Genomic DNA, 20773 nt, shown 5'->3' on the forward strand with positions numbered 1-20773 from the left:
AACCTGAGGTACTATTTCTGGGTTAGTGGATTCTGTGACCTGAAGCATCTGTAACCTGAAGCGTCTGTAACCCAAGGTACCACTGTACCCTGTTTCAGTGGTTTAACAGCAACAGCAGTGAAACAATCCAGAGTTCTTCAGTGCTCCCCAAGCAGCCATTGGACTGCCTCACTTGCTCCAAAGTTCATGGACCTAGAGAATCATGGAATGGTAGAGTTGGAACGGATCCCAAAGGTCCAACCCCTGTAATGCGGGAATCTCAGCTAAAGCATCCATGACAGATGAATAAGTGATATGGAAATATATGGAGCTACAAGGTACCAAAAATACAGGAACAGCAGAGCCAGCGGCGGAGCAAGCCGATCAGGCACCTGGGGCGGCACATGTGCCCTGCGCCCAGGCGCGGGGCCAGCCGGGGCAGGACGCTCTGTGGGACCTCCGAGGAGTCAGTCTGCCAGCCTCCTCCAACTCAGCAAACCTACAGCTGAGGGTGAGGCGACGGGCGTACCGTTTGGGGCAGCGCCCAAGCCACCGCGTCACTCCCAGTAGAGACGTATGGCTCGGGCACACTGCAGGCCCCACAGTGAGTGCCACCCAGCATTTTGTCACCCCCCTCAGTGGTGACACCCAGGGCAGATCACACACCCCCACACACACACTGCACTCCCCTTCCTCTGCCCCTGAGCAGAGCAACACAAGATTGGGCTGATCTGAGGCGAGGCATTATTGGCATTCTGGGAGATGGGAAAGGCTCCCAAATGACTCTGATTCACCTCATTATTTGAGCCACATGCACAGCCAACACACATCCCTATTATTTACCCTTCTCAGAGCTGGTATTCACTTTTAGCCCTTCAACATGGAAACCAATTTGTTGTTTCTTGGATATATATCCATCTGTCTCCTTTTCTAACTCCCATCCTTCTCTGTTCCCTCTTGCCTTCTGCTTCTATTCCTCCTCCTGTCAATCCCTCCCCATTATTATTATTTTTAAAGAATGGCGATGATGATGATGGTAGTAAAAACCATTAAAGTCAGAACACAACCCAGGAATGCCTGGCAAGAAGAACAAGAATAGGATCTTGCTGTGGCTCCAGCTTTGCAAGTTGTTAACTTGTTTGGCTGCAGCAACATTAATTCAGAGGCTGATGCTGCCAAGTCACAAAGATAGAAGACACATTGCAGAAAATAGCAGAGAAATGTTTAGAGCTGGGAGGAGGACCTGAGTTCTATGGTTCTGAATGACTGCCATATTTGAGGTCATCACAGAAAAATCTTCCCAGAGGTCAGATTGATCAGCAATGATTCCTTCTCTTGCACTCTAAGTTCTGGAACTTTGAATTGCAGCCAAAAACGTATGTAGGCTATACTGGCGGATATGTAACTCCCATCATTCTTTTTTCCCCAACTGATAAAAGCATCCAGTGGGAGGGTGCACTCTAATTTGATAGCAAAGAGGCACAGGTTGTGAAGGTGGCAATCTGGCTCCCAGTAAGTTTCCAAGCACAATTCAAAGTGTTGGTGCTGACCTTTAAAGTCCTAAACAGCCTCGGCCCTGTGTACCTGAAGGAGCGTCTCCACCCCCATTGTTAAGCCCAGACACTGAGGTCCAGCTCCGAGGGTCTTCTGCCAGTTTCCTCACTGAGAGAAGCGAAGTTACAGGGGACCAGAAAGAGGGCCTTCTTGGTAGTGGCGCCCGCCCTGTGGAACGCCCTCCCATCAGATATCAAGGAAATAAACAACAATTTGACTTTTAGAAGACATCTGAAGGCTGTTTAGGGAAGCCCTGTTTAGGGAAGTTTTTAATGTTAGATGTTTTATCGCTTTATGATTATTATTAATATTAATATTCTGTTGGGAGCCACACAGAGAGGCTGGGGAAACCCAGCCAGATGGGCGGAGTATAATTTATTTATTGTTGTTGTTGTTGTTGTTATATTAGGTTTATCCTCCTCAGTATGCTGTTAGTGTGTGTTGTAGGTGAGCACCAGAGTTCAGCTTGTAAGAACCAACCCACCATGAGCAAGGTAGGCCAAAAGAAATGTAGCTTCCTAGTGCTGACAAAGCTGACAAAGAACTGAGGTAAAGGGAATGTTGTCTTTTAACTAGCTACCTGTCTGCTGATCATTTAATAAAACTATTGCCCTTAGGTTCAGTCCAACTGATGCATTTCATGTTTTCATTCCAGGATGCTGGAGTAACAGAAATTTGGAGCTGCCATTCAAAAAGAAGCAAAGAGCAAAACTTTACTTACAAAGTTTGACTAACACAGAAATGCATTGGCTGCCTGTCAAGCTTCTCCAAAATCAATGCAATTGCTGGGAGGCTTACAGATTGGTGCTGCCTGCGGAGTAACTTATAACAAAGCCAACTTCTTACCTGCAAATTAGGTCCATTTCTTCGGGTGTCACCATCCATCCGGAATGTAATGAGATTTGTTCGCATTTGTCTTGAAAAGTCCTTATAAGTTTTAAAGCCCAAAGCAGAATTAACTAAATTAATTTTTTTCCAGTTCCCATGAAACTCACTGAGCCTTACTTCTGAGCAGACAGAAATATAGGATTGCAGTGACATTCACAAAACTGGGTGCCTAATTTTCACAGTGGTGGGATTTATAGAATTATTAGCTTGCGTGTGATTTTGCATTTCTTCAGCTACTGCTCAACAGGCTGCATCATTTTAACTAATTCTCAATAGGTTGAGCAGCTTGCTATTTCACATGATGTCAGAATATTTCTGAAGAAAGTTAGCCTACTCAAAAGTTTGTCATTATGCTTACTGCCGGACCATTGCTCATTATCACTTCCCATTCAAATAGCTGATCAGCTTGCTGTTGTGATTTCTGTCGGACTATTTCACATCCTCCCCTCATTCAGTGGAATTAGTCAAGCTCAGGCATAGGCAAATTCAGCCCTCCAGATGTTTTTGAGACAACAATTCCCATCATCCCTGACCACTGGTCCTGTTAGCTAGGGATGATGCGAGTTGTAGTCCCAAAACATCTAGCGGGCCGAGTTTGCCTATGCTTGGTCTAGCTATACAACAAGTTGCAAAGCAAATCACCCTTATTTTGTACACCTGCAATTAATGTTCAGAAACCTGTTGCTATATTTGAGATACTTCCTAAAAAGGTAAAGGTAAAGGACCCCTGGCAGTTAAGTCCAGTTGCGAATGACTCTGGTGTTGTGGCGCTCATCTCGCTTTACTGGCCGAGGGAGCCGATGTTTGTCCACAGACAGTTTTTCCGGGTCATGTGGCCAGCATGACTAAGTTGCTTCTGGTGAAACCAGAGCAGCGCACAGAAATGCCATTTACCTTCCCGCCAGACCAGTACCTATTTATCTACTTGCACTGATGTGCTTTCGAACTGCTAGGTGGGCAGGAGCTGGGACTGAGCAACGGGAGCTCACCCTGTCACAGGGATTCGAACCACCAACCTTCCAATCGGCAAGCCCTAGGCTCAGTGGTTTAGACCACAGCGCCACCTGCATCCCTTTCGAGATACTTCCTAGTGGTATGCTATTTAGATCTACAAAAATGAAGAGTTTACATATTCTTCTCCAATGCCCTGTTTTTTTGTTTTTGTTTCTAAGGCAGGTGTTTTAGATGTTAAAAGAAAGTGTATGGCAAGCTTGGAGCAAATACTTTGCACAACATTATTTTCCAGCCACCTACATTCTTTTTTTCCTACTCTGAAACACAATCATTCATTACGTGCTAGCTTTTCTGCAGCACTCTTTAAACTACTATAGATAATACCATTGCAATAATTACACCGTGAAGGGGAAATGAATAGGGTTCTTTTGGATACTGACAGGAGACAAAGTATGTATTCATATGAAATTTCAATGAAAGGAGAATTGCTGAAGCAGGGAAACGAAAAGATACGGGAGAGAAGAGGCAAACTTTGCTCCAAGCCACAGACAAAGTGATATATTACTTTAGAAGGGATTAAGATCTATAGGGCCTAGCAGCTGAGACACTAGCTTAGGAAGTGTGTGTGTTTGATTTCCATGTGGCACCAAAGACCCACTGCATAATGTATGTGAGATGATCATATGCCTATGCGTTTGTCAATTCAGTCTCGTGGCCACACTTCCAGTGTGTGCACACCCTCTGGATGCCTGCACTCTAGAAAGTTCACTGTAAGTAAAGACCCCTGGTTCCATATAGTTTGCAGACTAAAAGCAACAGCAGCAATACTGGTGGTATTTGCTGGATTGATTTCCATTCCAGACACAGGATGAATAAGCAAGCATTGGCAATTGTGACTCCCGTTTCTGTTTCTGTCGGAATTCGACAACATACCTACAAATCCTGGACATTTGCCAGTATTATATTTATTTGCCAAAGAATCCAGACTGTTCCTGTTGGTCTCACCACAATACTTGTTTGTTTGTGGATTTATCTGTTTATTTTTAATCATATCCTCAGGCTCTGTTGGTCAGGTCACTTGCATTTGTCTTATAACTTCTTGAAGAATTTTCTGGGCATTTTCTTCTGGGATCATTTGTCCTAAATGCTTATAGTCCATTAATCTCTGATAAATTCATCTTTCAAAAATCTGTACTCCTTCAGTAAACATGAAGGAGCATCTCCACCCCCATTGCTCAGCCCAGGCACTGAGGTCCTCCTCTGAGGATTTTCTGCTGGTTCCCTCCCTGCGAGAAGCGAAGTTACAGGGAACCAGGCCTTCTCGCCAGTGGCACCCTCCCTGTGGAACACCCTCTCTTCAGATGTCAAGGAGATAAAGAAGTAGACAACTTTTAGAAGATATCTGAAGGCAGCCGTGTTTCAGGGAGTTTTTAATGTTTGATGGGGGGTTTTTATGTTTTAATATTTGCTGTAAGCCACACAGAGTGACTGGAGAAACCCAGCCAGATGAGCTGGGTATTATTATTATTATTATTATTATTATTATTATTATTATTATTATTATTATTTTCAGTCTGGCAACAAAATGGTATATGGCAGGGATGAGAACCTGTTACCATCCTGATGGCTTGTAGAGCACATGGCTCACATACAGGCTTGTCCCAGGTTCAGTGCTCTGGTGTCTCCAGTAACACTGGGGATGTTTCCTACCTGAAACCCTGAAGAGCTCATGACAGTCAACATAGATAATACTGAGCTATATTGACCAATAGTATAAGCCAGCTTCTGATATTTCTATGTTGTTTGGTTGGTGCAAGCTGCTTTGGGAAGGCAGCAAACTTGAAAGGCGGCTTAGAAATTTAAAATGAATGTATGTTCTTTTTCAAATAGCAGACTCCCGGTGGAAACAATTCGTATCAGCAAGGTACTAGCGAACCTATGAAGCTAGGAACACTTAAAAGACCACAAGCTGTTGATACTATCAAGTTATCAGCGGGGTGGAGGGTGGGGACTTTGCTGAGGGGAAAGCACGAAGTGGCATACCAAAGGCGTAAAACCTCAGAAATGGCACTGATGTGTTTGAAAGGCATGGATATCGCTCAGGTACACAGCGCGCCGTATTTCAAAGCAGATGAAGCAATCCAGCCAGTACAGCATCTGCCATGAACAGTCCCCACAGTACTGAGATAAAAGATTGCGAAAACAATAAAGCAAATGAAAAAGGATGGCACTGTGACAAAGTGACAGGCAGCTGCAGCGGAAAAACCCGGGAAACTTTGTATTTATTTGCATGCACTCAAGAAATTTAAGCATGGGTATTAAGAGTTCTCTCCCAGGTGCCTATTACAAAAAAGATCTTACCTAGTTTTGTCAAGACAAATGTATTTTCTGTTGAATGCAAAGGGTGGATAGCGGCAAATTTCAATAGATTAAAGCAGTCTCCCCACACTGGTTTCTGGACCTCAGAAGGCCCTTACAGATGGCACAGGATGCATTTTGAGATGAAATCCATAGAAGAGCAACAACAGGGTGCATTCTCAGCTCTCAGTGGAGTTAGTAGGCATGCATTGCACTGTATAGCTGTTTTTATATGTTCTTTATTATATTGTAAATCGCTTTGGAGTACCTCATGGGAAACAAATCATAAATGGAATTGTAGTAATGGAAATGGAAATGTAGTAATAGTAATGATGGTGGTGCCTTGAAAAGGATAGCATTCATAAATCTTATGTAGAAGTTCTGTTTGTTTCCAAAGAGTATGGGACTAGTAGATCACTTCCTTCATGAATTTCCCAATTACTGGCGTATGGGGTGGGGGGGAAACATGCTAAAGAAAATGTCTGTCTGTCTGTCTGTCTGTCTGTCTGTCTGTCTACTGGTGTAAACAAATACCTTTCACTGCCATCATGACTGTGCATTGACTTATGTTCAAAAACGCATGTTCCTTGGTAGCACTGCTCTTGAGTTATTGACAGCTGAAGTTGCAGAAAAAGCTGCAGATCAGCTGGGACACAAATGGAGCAATGCTAAAGCCCCCTATGACAGGCATGCTAAAGAGCTGTAAAGCTGCATGATGGAGAAATAGTAAGAGGAATTATTTCCTCAGGACAGGCTATGTCCTTGGATAAAAAGGAACTTGCATAGGGAAGATAAATCCCCTCAACATACCGTTGAGGTTAATGGACACATATATCAACTAAACTGCAAATTAATTCATTTGGTGGCTCATCAAGCAACCACAGACACCCCAGGTGTGTCCGAAGGTTGGAGACATAATCCTTCAACTACCCACCATTCTGACCAAAATCCACAATCTACCTGGCATTCTTTTTGTAAACTTATTTGAGGGGTCCCCCCCCATCAAGTGATATATGCATTTTATGAAACAAACAAACAAATAAATAAATAAATAAATAAATAAGAAAAGTTAACAGTACACACAATTCCACAGCCAATACAGTACAGTAGAACATATCTGAATGACAAGAAAAACGCAACTATAGATCTAGGTCTGTGAATCAAAGACAAGTTTCACAGTCAGCCCACTAAATCACCTGTAGCATAGCATTTTCAATACAACTCGAGTCATCGTAACAACATAGAAAGTTGCCTTATGTTGAATCAGATCTGGGATCTTTTGCATGAAAAGCAGATAGCCTACCATTAAGATCCTCCTCCAAAGCATTTGTATTCTCTTGAATAATTGTGACAATGCACACTCTGGAACTGGCTGAAGGAAATGCTCTTTTTTGTCATGTTGACAGAGCGAAGAGACTCAGAAAAGCAATTTTCACACCCAGTCTATGACTTATTCCTTATGTGATCTAGGTTTTGTGTGTAATATTTAGTGTAAAAGCTACCATCCTTGGCTGGTGTCCTTGGTTGGGCCATGGAACCTACAGAGACCAGACCCAGAGAAAAGAACTGGCATAGATTTAAGCCTGAGTATCATCCTCTCAGTTTTAAAAGTCCTGTGTGAAATATCCACCTGTATGAAACCAAGATTACACCAAAGTTCTGTGATCCTCTTAAAAGAACCAGGGAGTGAACCCTAAGATGAAATACATCCAAATTCTCTATTGATTACTTTTCATTGACTTAACTGGATATCCTGTTGAGTTCACAGAGCCTAATTGTGCAAATCACTATTCAGTAACCTAGAGGGATTCACAAGGAAGTAAGCCCAGATACAAAATTCATTGAAATTCACAGACGTCTTCCACTGTCTTCATAGGTCAGGCCTTCAGCAGGGAGTATTTTCCTGAGAAAAGGCAAGCAGTTCCTTTTCTTTTTTTCATGTACTATACTTGAATGTGTTATTTTATTTAAGGGCAAGTTTAAGTCAAGGGAAAGAGATGGGAGGAGGGGAGGATGAAATGAAGATTTTTTATTTTTTTAAAAGAGGTGTAGAGCAAAAATAGCACTCTTAAATGTGTGCTTTCTTGGAACGTTTCCAAATGACTGTAAACTCTCTCAAGGTTTTGAGATGCAGGAAAATAGGGCTGTTTATGCCCTCCATTGCTCTTTTATGATGTGCAGAGACAGCCTCGTAAAGATTGTTGTTCCTTTGTAATGATTCATCTCTTTCCCCCCCCCCCAAAGTATTTGGCAACCGCTGGAGGTCCTGGAGCAGGGCCATCTATGAAGCTTGAACTCCAGCTCTCCAGAGTCCTACGCAACACAGAGTTTTAAACTGGAGAAATGTGCAGACAGAGATTCGACTCCTTAGTGTCATATTGTATTGACACAGGAGAGTCAGTAGAATTTATGAAAATAAGAGATTGTGAAGATGAGCGCTAATGGAGTTAGTCCTTTAAAACGGATCAAGGCACTGACTCAACTGCAGATGCAAACACTGTGGATTCACCTCAGCTGCTAAATGTGTGGCATAACATTCAAATCAACTCCGCATAAATACATTTTTTAAATTAACATTTTCTTGCATTTATAGCCCACCTTTCTTCCATTCATAGAGCCCAATGTGGTATAGATGTGGTTCTGAGGTTGTCTTCCATTCAGTCACTGGCCAGACCCAGACTTGCTTAAGTTCAGAAATGTAATGGCTTCATGTGACCCCAGATCATACACATCCATTCATTTACTTATTTCATAAAATTTATATACTGCTTGATTGTAACACACACACACACACACCAAAACCCTCAGTGTGGTTCATCCATCCACCAGTACTATAATTATTTTGCTGAAATGAAACAGTTCCTTAGATTGCAAAGGCGCGGCTCAATTCTGTTCACCAGTAAGCATCACTGTGTGCAGTGGGGCTTACTCCTTATTCTGCAAGTTTAGGATTTACAACAAATATCATGATACAGTGCGCGTCTACTATGAAGTTGAGCCCCTTTGAGTCCAATGGAAATTATATTCTTGACAACTGCATACAGGATTGCAACCTTTCTTTACATACGGACCACATCAGATGATCACTTGTGATGTTTATCCAAATGCAACTTCTCTGAACAGATTCAGATGCCCATGTCATTCATGTGAATGGTTGTGATTATCATATGATAGTCTGATTATCTGGTGTTTTTATCATTCATGCTGTGACTCACCACAAAGTAATCCTTTGTTCTCCTAAGAGAGGAACAAATTTTCCTGTGGTGGAGATGGTCTTGGGGTTTGAGGGTTGTTGTTGTTGATTTCAATAAATGCTCTATTTATTTCATTCTGTTTATGAATCACTTCCTATAAAACAGCTTGAAACAATTCCATATCTATATAACCAATTTCAAATCTAATACAGATACATGACCAATATTCCCATAGGCTCCTTGGGGGCTGTGATGGTGATGGGAATAGGGAAGAGATGTTTGAGAAATGCAATGTGCCGAGTAGTTAAAGCAGTATGTGTCACCTTTTTCTTTTGTAAGGAGCAAAAGGAAGATCTGATAGCAAACAGTAACAAAGTCTCTGTTCCATCTCTCCAGCGACGATCTTCTGGGGTGTAAGCAGGTGAGTGGAATCTGTTCATGAGGCCTCGGAGAGGTATAATGAGAAGCATCTGCACTGCTGTTTTTAGCCCTTTTCATGAATTAGGCTCCAAATGTTCAAATACAGAGAGGAGAGCTGCATGAGTTGGCCGTACGCCTATTTTCATTGCCTTTTCCAGCTCTGGCCTCAGACCTTCTCATATTGGGCTAAAGATCTGATGAGGAATCTGTACACATTCCTCTAAATGCACATAGCATCCTCCATGCAACCGGGTGCAAGTGGGGTGATGGCTCTGAATCATGTGGCCCATGTTCAGCTGATTGGGCAGAGGTTTCCTCTCTGTGCATAGGGGTCTTGGGATGAGGACAGCAGCAGGCAGTAGGGACAGCAACAGTGGAACTCTCTGCAGAGGACCTCCTTCTGTTTTGAATGCAAGCTCGAAGTCATCTTGAGCTATTTCATTTATCCTAAAAAGTTTCTGAATGGCATACACATTTACATGTAACAAATAAGCTAATAAAGCCTGGAAGTTCTGAAAAAAATTAATAACAAATGAAACTGTGGGTGGGATTCTCCTAATGAGCTACATCAGCGAAAGCCCAGCACAATGACATCCACTTGTGCAATGGGGCTTTTCCCTCCTCTTTCACCCCCATGACCCCCAGAATTGGCTCTGGGGGGATTGAGAGAACCCCCAAAACAGCACACAGGGGGTGGAGAAGGGGGGAAATCATTCCATATGACAAGCTCCAGTGACTGCAGAGATGAAACATTTGTCAGAGCACAATTCCTCCCGATATATTGTGCTTCTGCATAATAAAGCTTCCTTCTTTAACACAAAATACTTGGAAAAGAGACTAGGTGCTTTCATAGGAAGATACATATTCCAGATATGCTCAAAAACACGGACACTTCTAACACATGCCAAAATGTTTTCTTCCATTGTAGAAACCAGCTGTGAAAGTATCAGTATGAAACAGTCTTTTTTAAAAAATCCATTTATCATCCGATTTTTGCGATGTTGCTTTATCAGCCTGTTTGCCAAGCTTACTTGTGTATGAATGTATTGCTGCTCCAAGGTTAGGAATATTCGTTCTGTTTTAATATTATTATTTTTCACTTGTTGAAACGGTTAAAATTCACTTGTTGAAATTGCATTTCCAGTCCTCAATTTTTTATTTTAAAAAATGGAGAAAGTATGTGGACAGTGATAAGAAAAGGGTATGTCTGCTGACACAGATTCAAGAAGATTAGATACTTTTATGCATTCAATTTCGATTTGAGGGAAATAATAGCTCAATCACACTTAGGGGGAAAGGAAGGCGTTCCAATGAGGAAATCCTATATGGTCAATTCTGCTCTGGATAATGTGAAAAAGATGAGAGCTGAAAATACTAAAGATTATATCTTCCGATAACATCAACATGGCGAATGAAAAGCTATAAGACATGGGATGGCAGGCTGGATCTCACCAGCAAGCTCTACCAAGCATAGATATTCTAGACACAAAATGTGCAGTTCAGAAACTTCTCATGTCCAGTCAGAAAAATTTAGAGATGGGAAAGAAGGCACATTATTATGTATGTGTTTATTGATTTTTATTTATTTATTGCAGTTATACCCCACATTTTTCCTCCAAAGAGCTCTAGGTGGCATGCACTGTTCTGCCCATCCTCATTTAATTCCCGCCACAAACCTGTGAGGTAAGGACAGGCTGAGAGGCAGCGAATGATCCACAACCACCCAGTGAGCTGAATGGGCAATTTGGGTTTGAAACCTGGTTTCCCAGGTCCTAGTCTAGCGCTCTAACCAGGATAAAATGGAGATAAGGTGCCATCTATATGGTTCTCCCTAAACTTTCTGGGATATAAATGTAATCGGTTTATTTACTAATGCAGCCTTAAAAACAGTTTAAAACAAATTGCAATCACAACCACAGTGGGTTCAAGAAATTTATATCTCAAGTGTCAAAGGTAAAGAGGTGCATATTTAACATATAACCCAAGCTGTACAATGAAGATGTCAAAGGTTGCCTCTGTGGAGAACAGTGACATAATAGGTACAGAGTAAAAGAACCCAGCAAAGCTTTGAGCTTCATAACCTCAACAGCTTCAAACTGCTGACTGAGGGGGTTTTTCAGTCTTTTTTAAAAAAAGTTCGGTTGTTGCTACTTGAAAGTGTTAGCATACTGTTAAATATGAAATTCACTCCATTAACTCAGTTTATAAAATATGCAGTATACTGTGGCTTTGAATAACTGGTAAACCTACGACGGCCTTCAAGAGTTCTAGCTTACAGATCATTCAGGTTTCAAGTCTGAGGGGTTGCATGGGTGTACAACATCTACATAGCTATTTAATAATAACAATAATAATTTCCTAGCTAGGTTTCCAGTGGAGCAAGTGCTGCCAGCAGTTTAAAAAAGCCAATATTTCAGTTAAAGCAAAGCAAAATGTTACCTACTATAAATACAATCTCAACTGAGAAATTTCCAGCATTTAAACAGCCTCCTACACAATGTTCGCTGACCCGCAGTGGGTCTCCAGGGTTTCATACACGAGTCTTTTCCAGCCCTACCTAAGGATGCCAAGAATTGAACCCAAGACCTCAGGTGCTCTGCTACTGAGCTTCCTCTAAGCCACAGCCCTTTCCCTACTCTAACAACATTTGGAGAGCATCACATGTGCTACCTCTGCTCAACGACATAATGAGAGTTTGAGCAAAACATGTAACTTAATGAAGCTCATTATACACAACACCAGTGTTTTCTCATGCAAACATCTGCATTGTTACTCTAGAGCATGATTTTATTTGGGTATCTGCTACCTTTAGTAGTTTACTGCCTAAGGAATGCAAGTTGGGGAAATAAACAGGGTGAGGAGACCAAATGGAGGGAAGAAGAGAGGGCAAGCAGAGGTGATGAGACAAACATTCAGCGTAACTGTCTGAGGTGTCTGCCTGCTCCATAAATAGAAGAAAGCAGACCTCTCATTTCATTTCATTCATGTGGTTTAAGAGACAACAGGCCTCACCAGCTACAACACAAGATATCACACACACACACACCATGAAACAGGATTCTTTTATCTCCCTCTTAGGAAATGAAAATATGGACAAGTTTGCTTTTCGAGGGTGCAGAAAGCCACAGAAATGTGAAAGGTACTTACATAAATAATACTCACATTTATTTCCCGCCATGTCTATATTTACCTTTACTTGCCACTTTCAGTAGCATAAAATGGAACATTTCTAGTTTGTCACAAACGGGCCTTTTATTAAAGGCCAGGGTTGAAATACCTTTGTAACAATTCTTCCTATCAATAAACAAGCAAGCTTTGCACTATACAATCCAGACTTTGTCACATTTAGGGTTAGCAAGCTCGTAACCTCATGTTTGGGCCAGATGGTTTGCATTAGAATGGGCACCTTAGGAATAAACACTGCTCTCTGCCTGGAAACTCATTTGATCCATCTTGCCAGACAATGTACAGAAAGAGCAATGGCATGTAGGCTGCTCAGGAAAATAAAATTTGCTAAGACTTAAAGGGCCTTCTTTGTCCTTCGTTAAAAGCTATCGTTTTCTTGTTGGGTCAGTCCAATTAATCTGTGGCTATATCCAGCACTCAATATGCAGATTGACAATGGCAAAAACTGAGTATCCCAACACACACTGGGTAAAAGTATGTTAAAAACTGCACCACTGATTGAAATGCCCTGAGAAATAGCTACAAATCATGAACACTCTTATAGCTGCTGGCTGAACTTCTGTCATTAGGCAGATTCCTGACTAATTCCCCAGGATATTTGGTTGATGGCCAATCAATGGGTTGGGATTTGGTCCTCTGAGAACCTGAGATTCCTCTTTGGTGTTTTAAATGGGACATGCAGTACTGTTGCCTAAACATTTGAGTCCCTCTTCATAACCATGCCTGATTTGTAAAAATAAAATGCTTTACCTTTTTTATTCTTATTATTCTGTCCACTAATGAACTTTGACTTGAGCCTGGAAACGATTTGATAGCCAATGCAGTCATGCCAGAATAGGTGTTATATGTTTGGACTATCCTATTCCAGTCAACAATCTGGCTGCCATAGTCTGCACCAGCTGCAGTTTGGAAATTTCACATGTATAACAGATTGCAGAAATCCAGCCTAGAGGTTCCCAGAGCATAGACAACGGAGGTTAGTCTGTTCATGCATAGTCTGCCTTTCATCCATGAATCTCAAGGCACCATTCATGTGGTTTCAAGACCGCCTTCCATCTAGGCACCAGCCAGACACAGGCAGTGTAACTTCATCAAAATTCCATCAAGGGTCTTCCCATTTTCTGGGAGAAGGTCTCTAACATATAGAACAACTTATCAAATAGATCACCATCATTTTATGGGCTCACCCCACCCTTCTGTCAGTTTCCACCAAGAACATCCAGCAAGGATGTGGAGAAGTTCCATGTGATAACGATCCACATACAGTGGTACCTCGGGTTAAGTACTTAATTCATTCCGGAGGTCCGTTCTTAACCTGAAACTGTTCTTAACCTGAAGCACCACTTTAGCTAATGGGGCCTCCTGCTGCCACCGCACCACCAGAGCACAATTTCTGTTCTCATCCTGAAGCAAAGTTCTTAACCTGAAGCACTATTTCTGGGTTAGCAGAGTCTGTAACCTGAAGCGTATGTAACCCGAGGTACCACTGCAGTGACCAACTCCCACTATACTCTGACTGCATACACTCTTATCGTTTACACTGCATCCAGCATCTATCCTGTTGTTTCTTATAAAATACTACATTGTGATGCCTTTCCCCCCAAACCAGCTTCAATATTAATTGAGAAAAAGAACGACCTAGCTACTATTTAAGCTGGTAATGTGTACACAGTCTCAGTGTAGAGCACTTGGCAGAAGGAGGCTGGTTTGAGAAGCATCTGTTATGGCAAGAACAACATGAGTCAGTCTAGGGGGAGAGAAAAGCCATTCAGTCTACTTAACACAAGCCAAGAGTCAATCTAGGGGAGAGAAACCATCTAATCTACTTAACATGGGCCTCTGGTTTGAGAACATTAGGAAAACGGATGCTTTCTCCTTGCAGAAACTGCCTGCATTACCCAGTGAATGTATTGCCCATTTCTACTGAACATGTGCAAACAACATGAAAAAGTCAGAAGACAGAGTGAAAGAATCACAAATCGCAGACCGCATGAGCATGAGCATGGAGCACTCTCCCCTGCGCCTCCTGCTCCTTGCTTTTCTCTGGAGTTCCTGCAGTTTCATATGAGTGAATACATGACAGCTAGCCTTCTAAGATTTGACAAGTACCTATGTACTGTGTGAAATGAATATCTGCTTCAAACAGAACAGGAAGAAGACGAATAACTTCCCAGGGGTCTGACAATATTCACTCTATTTTGAAAGGTTAAATTACAAAATATACTAGGATTTCTACCTTAGGGCCACTGCTGATTTAATACAGCTATTCTGCTAACCATGGTTAAGAGTTCAGGACTGGGTGGTAGTGGGCTTTCTCTTCCCCCAGTATCTCCTCTCTCAAACCGATCTTTTCCCTGCTTTCTCTCACCAGCTTTAACCACAGTTTGAGGTTACATTGGCAGCAACCTTAGTCTTAGCTAATGCACACAGCATAGGGTTTGAAGCTAGTAACAACACCCTGGCTGTTTTCGAGTCCTGATAACATTAACCATGGTTCAGATCAGTACATAACCATGGTGAAGGTGTCAGAGGGAATACAAGCCAAATAAGAAGTTCTAGGGAGAACTTCTACAGCCTAGTCGCATTTACTTAAGCACAGTTCAGTGTTCAGTTTTTGTTGAATATATATATATGCTCCTATTAATGCATTTCCTTGTCATAGTATAAAAGGTATTACTGATAGCAATTTCCACTCGGATGGTACAGAATACATATTTGGGGGGGGGGGGGACATAGCAGCAGTTCCTTATTGTCTTCTATATCCATTGGCTATTTTTGATGATGTCTTGAGTCCAAACAAGCATTGGGTTGGATATGTGTCTATTTCACTTGGAGAGAACTCTCCTGGATGTGTTGGTGTATGACTTGGGGTGGCACAAAGTTTGTTGTGTGCACAGCCTTATTTATTTTTACATATTTTGACGTTTGTTTTTAGGCACATAGTAGGTTGAATCAGGTCATATAACGGAATCACAGTTTGGGCATGTATTTGGAATCTTCAGAACCTACTGAAAAGCCACAGTACTCCAACAACATGTAAACAGTAGCTGTTTATATTAGACTTCAGTCCCATTCATTGTAGTGGAACTTTCTTCCATACAAGTGGCATAGATCTGTCAACTATTAGCATTTCCATATGTCATTTTCAGTGCAGCTCAAATATAGCAACTCTGATTTGTGTCTTATTTGCCTGTGACTCTGAGACTCAAAGGAAGACAGCTGGCATTGCACAAGTACAGCAGAAGGTTATAGCCATGGAGACTTGTGTTTTAAATTTGTAACACAAGAGTGGGGATTTTTACAGAGAGGAAGAAACATATTGAGGCCTTTCATGTTCTTTGAATTCGCTCAGCTTGGAAGTCAGATAAATTGTGCAATCCCATTGTGTTTATAATTGAGGCTAGTCATTAGTCAAAGCCTGAATCTACATCTGTGCTGCATCACATATCTATCTTTATTCCAAAGTTATCCAAGTAAACAAATCAATAGAAAGTACCAGTATGTTGAATTTCCCTCTCACTCTCTGAATTTAAAGAACGTATCTTGTTAAATGTGTATATTATATAGTACACTTGTGACTTAAATTACATTCCTTTATAGATCTTTTTCTTACCAGTCTCATTCACCATCCCCACCCCACCAGAACATACAAGGTTCTATATATGAATCTAGTAAATATCTACTGGTTTCAGGTTGCCGTCCCTGGTACATAAAAGTCCTATTTTCTTGTGAGGATGAAACTATTTCAGTCATTACTAAAGCTTACTGGGGCTCCCTTGTAGTTAATCATACAGCACAAAGGAGCATAAACATCCCTGAGGAGCACATGAGTAGGTGGTGTAACTTCTCAAAGACTAGACAGGGTAAATAGAAACGTTGGCTGATAAACTGAAAACAGAAAAGCAAGGCTTTCAGAGTGAAAGGGACCTGAAGAAATGGGCAAAGTAGGTCAGCAGATAAACAAGATCTCCCTTTTCCCTTTCTCAAATATTATGGGCACTCCCGATATTGAAGGGAATCCAGATCATTTACAATTCTGAAATTTTCCACTGATCTCCCTTTTTAACATTTCTTTGCTGGGTTCACAAGTAGGCCACAAGTCAGGTTTCAAAAAACGTTTCTGTGGTTTGGAAATCAAACCAAGAAAACTTGTCCTCCAAAGAACCCTGAAGAGACACTGTGTGTCATCTTTGAGAAGTTTTGCACTTAAATTTACTGTAGTCACTATTTAACTTAACTATTTAATTTTTCACCATGCAAAGATTTACACATGTAGACACGTCACTACATGCTGCTGTAATAACATGCAACTACATACCATGATAATATGAAAACTACCTTGGTCCCTTTTTGCTAGTCAAACAGAGTGGTAGAAGGCATGCAAAAGATCTTCATTTCATTTCTCAACAACTCCAGGTAGGGCTGGGACAAACTCCTATGGAAACTTGGGAGACCAGCTGCTGGTCCCTGCAGACAATGATAGTATAATAGTCTGACACAGTATAAGACAGTGCCAGTTCCCTATGTTCCTATCCCTAATTAAATGTAAATCCAGGAGTTTGTCCTTTAGCCTTTGCAAAATGGTGCAGTCAATGGCAGCAAGTAGATTAGCAAATAAATGGATGGGAAGGACAATTCCAACTCTGTTATTTTCAATTGCACAATACAAGATGAGGATGCTTCTCCATCTCATTTCTGAAACAATTCTGCCTTTGTAACCACTAAACACTGTGGTGATCACCAGACAAATGGAATTTTCTGAGATATTAACTGTATTCATTTAGCTGTATTAACTTAACAATGAGCAGTGAAGGCTGGTGGTGCAGTCCTTTCTGAAACTTGATAGACCTAGTAGTTAGATTGGTGAAAGAAACAGCTGCATCTCTTTGGCAATATTAAGAACTCTCCACAATACTTCAGAGAGCCTGTTTAACTGCATCAACTATCCAACTGCATCAAGTACCCATTTAAAGGATCATTTAATAAGCAGTGCAATTATCTGCATTTCACATCTATTCACATACACACACACACACCTGACATCTTGATAGAATTGTCAGTTTTTTAAAAGTCTGAGTTCATAATCCCATTGCACAGATTAGTTTCAGGCCCACCTGTTCAGCCATGGGCCATATGCACCATGCATACCAATGCAGGCTTCCTTGTGGTCCTCACTAGCTGGATGAGGAATCATGCAGTCTTTGTCCATTCATGATTCCCCAGCCTGATTTGGCAGCCAGGCCTGAGAGTTCAGAGCTGCATCAAGCAATCAATGCTAGTGATGATCAGCTGTTCAGGGTGGAAAGCAAAAGAATGAATGAAATGCCCCTGATCCCCTTAAATTTCTAATCCACATGATTGATGATTGGTCGACTGGGGGATATGCACTCATGACCTCACTTCCTGTGGATAGGGCCAGTGGCTACAAATGGCAAATGTTCTCCATTGCTTCTTATAAAAAGCACATCCTCTCCTGCAACTTATCGTTCTAGGACGACAGTCCTTTCCAAATATATTGTCACATTCTCCTTTCTTCTGGAAGCCCTGGAATGTCACACCACTCAGAGATTGGGATGGCGTGCAACACTGTTTTCGATATGGGCAAGAGTCTCCACTATTTCTATCTTTGGTCGTCCATCCTTTCTGACTCTGCGGTAGGAAAACCTTGCTGCACTCTCTAAATTAGGATATTAAACTCTTGCTGCACCCTCTAAATTAGGAATTAGGATAGCCAAAGGACATAATCTTGGGTCCTGTTTCCAAGCTAGTGAGAGCATTTATTGACTTCCTTACATCCCTTAAAGTTATGAGTGATAATCAATATGGTTAGAAATCCAATCTGAGCAAATATAATGAGTTGTGAATGGAATAATATTCTTCTTCACAAGCTTTATGATATTGTGCTGCTCAGTCGATTCTCCTGCCTTAAAATACCCACTTCCCAGATCCACTTATCATGGGATTTTTGTTGCTAAATTACATGGGCTGCACATCACCCATGATGTACGCATGCATTTTTCAACCCATTTGAATTTAAAGCACATGCAAGTAGTGACTGGATCTGCTCAGGCCCCTACTCAAGGTGTAATACACTAGAACAATTCACTAGAAATTTATGTTCTACAGCCCCAAATTAGTATATTGTCTATTTAAATATAGCTTAGTGCAAAGACAAATTGTTTTGTTTTGTTTTTAAGTTGTTTTATGATCTGGGATGGTGTGAACAATGGAGAGAAGGTTATAAAGAGAAGCTGAGGATGACATACTTGGCTCTTCTTCCCATCTCCTGTTTTATCTTCACAACGATCCTGTGAGATAGTTTAAGCTAAAGTCACCTAGTAAGATTCAAAGCTGAACTAGATTTGATCTTCCTAGTCATGGCTCATCATTTCTAACCATTGTGCCTACTTTATGGGAAAACCTTGATCTTTGTACTCATGTATCTATGAAAAAAACCCTGCACAAAGGGTTCCTCATTGGCCTCTTTTTTATATTCTTCTATTTGTTCTATTGATTTCCATTCTAATATTTTTAAAAAGCTCAAAGTGAAAATGGTTGAGACAGGATACATAACTGAGGAATCATACTGGGGATGTATTTTTAGCCCATTGTGGCTTCTTCTGATCTATGAACTTCATGATTAACACAGGAATAAAAGGCATGTGCAGACTCCCGTTGATACCCAGCATGCACTGTGATCACAGGAACATAGGAAACTGCTTTTTACCTTCAGTCCATCAGGATCATCGTCTATACTAACTGCCAACAGCTCTCAAGAGTTTCAGACAGGTGTCTTATCCCAGCCCTACCTGAAGATGCCAAGGAGTGAATCTGGACTCTTTTGCACACAAAACATTTTCCCATCCAGTGAACTATTGTCCTTCCCCTCACTCCTCTTCTGCTCTCAGCATATGGCACATTGTAGACGAGATAATATGGGTTAATATCCCCATAAGGTAGTGAGGTTCAGCAGATCCTGCTGTTCTTCATTTAACAGCTCTGCTATCCTATGACTATGTCTCTGTATGGATTATGGGATGTCCGAGATATACTGGAAATGATCCCTCAGCGTTTTACTCATAATTATTAGGTTATTAAGTAAATGAGGCGTGCATTCATTTCAGAATAGCATGGAAAAAATGCTCTGCTTGAGAGCTTGCGCTGTAGATGATAACAGCCAAAGAACTCTGCATTTGCCATATGCTATTGCAGCCAAAATCCTAGAGGGTAATAGGAAGCTGCAGACTCATCCGAATGGCCACTGGTTTCAGCGGCAGTGAAAAGAACAAAGCTGAGAAACATTTCATTTGGTTTTAGCTCCATGAGCATCATGGGTTTAGAAGGTGAGCTGATCTAGTACCTCCAGGGTACCAAGCAAAACTGAACGAGTATCACATTTCAAACACCCAGAGCAAACTGTGGCAGTGGATCAGGAATCAAAATTCTTATGTGTAATGTAACTTCAGACATTTTCATCAATGGCCTCAGGAATTTGTGTAGTTGCCAACCTTCTCGTTGTTACAAAATACGTTTTTAAAACCTAGTAGTGGCATAGTGCAGCTATGACATTAGAAGCTTAAGAAGCCACCTTATCTAAATACACAGCTGATTGGATATGCTCTGGTTTAATGACAAAATTAAATGAATATGACTCATAAAGGCTTGTTAGATAGAGCTGCTGGGAAAATATTCACTCAGGGTTTGCTGTATGATAATTTTTTCAGACTGTGATCGAATCATGAAATCCTTAAAAGAACACCTGGAGTGTGAAAGGTTTAAGTCTAATAGCTTTGTAAAATCTTGCCCAGCAGGCAAGGATAATAGCTTAATGTTATTTGCATTTAAGACCAGAGATTTGGGATTCTCTGCAATAAAACAGTAACAGTAAAGAATCTTTTTAAGAATAGGAAGAATGCTGCAATAAACGGTATCTTTTTTTTATAAACATTAGTGTGATTTTATAATGTGCTTTGTGTGAAGTTTTAATTTTTTAGCACTGACAACAAAAATAATGTGTAGCAGAATTTTGCTAGCATTTCATAACCATGCTATATCACATAATGCATAACAAAAAAACACATTTCTAAAATACAGTATACATATTCCTTTCATAACAAGTTCTATACACCGAAATGTTTTTAAGTTCAATACAACTAAAAAATAGCATTTAACACATGAATCAGTAAAGTTGTCTTTGCAGTATTTAATACAAAGTTCCAGTTAACTTTGACACTATCCTA

Source organism: Podarcis tiliguerta (assembly GCF_965153285.1).
Source record: "Podarcis tiliguerta genome assembly, chromosome: 5".
In the NCBI taxonomy this organism is placed as follows: domain Eukaryota; kingdom Metazoa; phylum Chordata; class Lepidosauria; order Squamata; family Lacertidae; genus Podarcis; species Podarcis tiliguerta.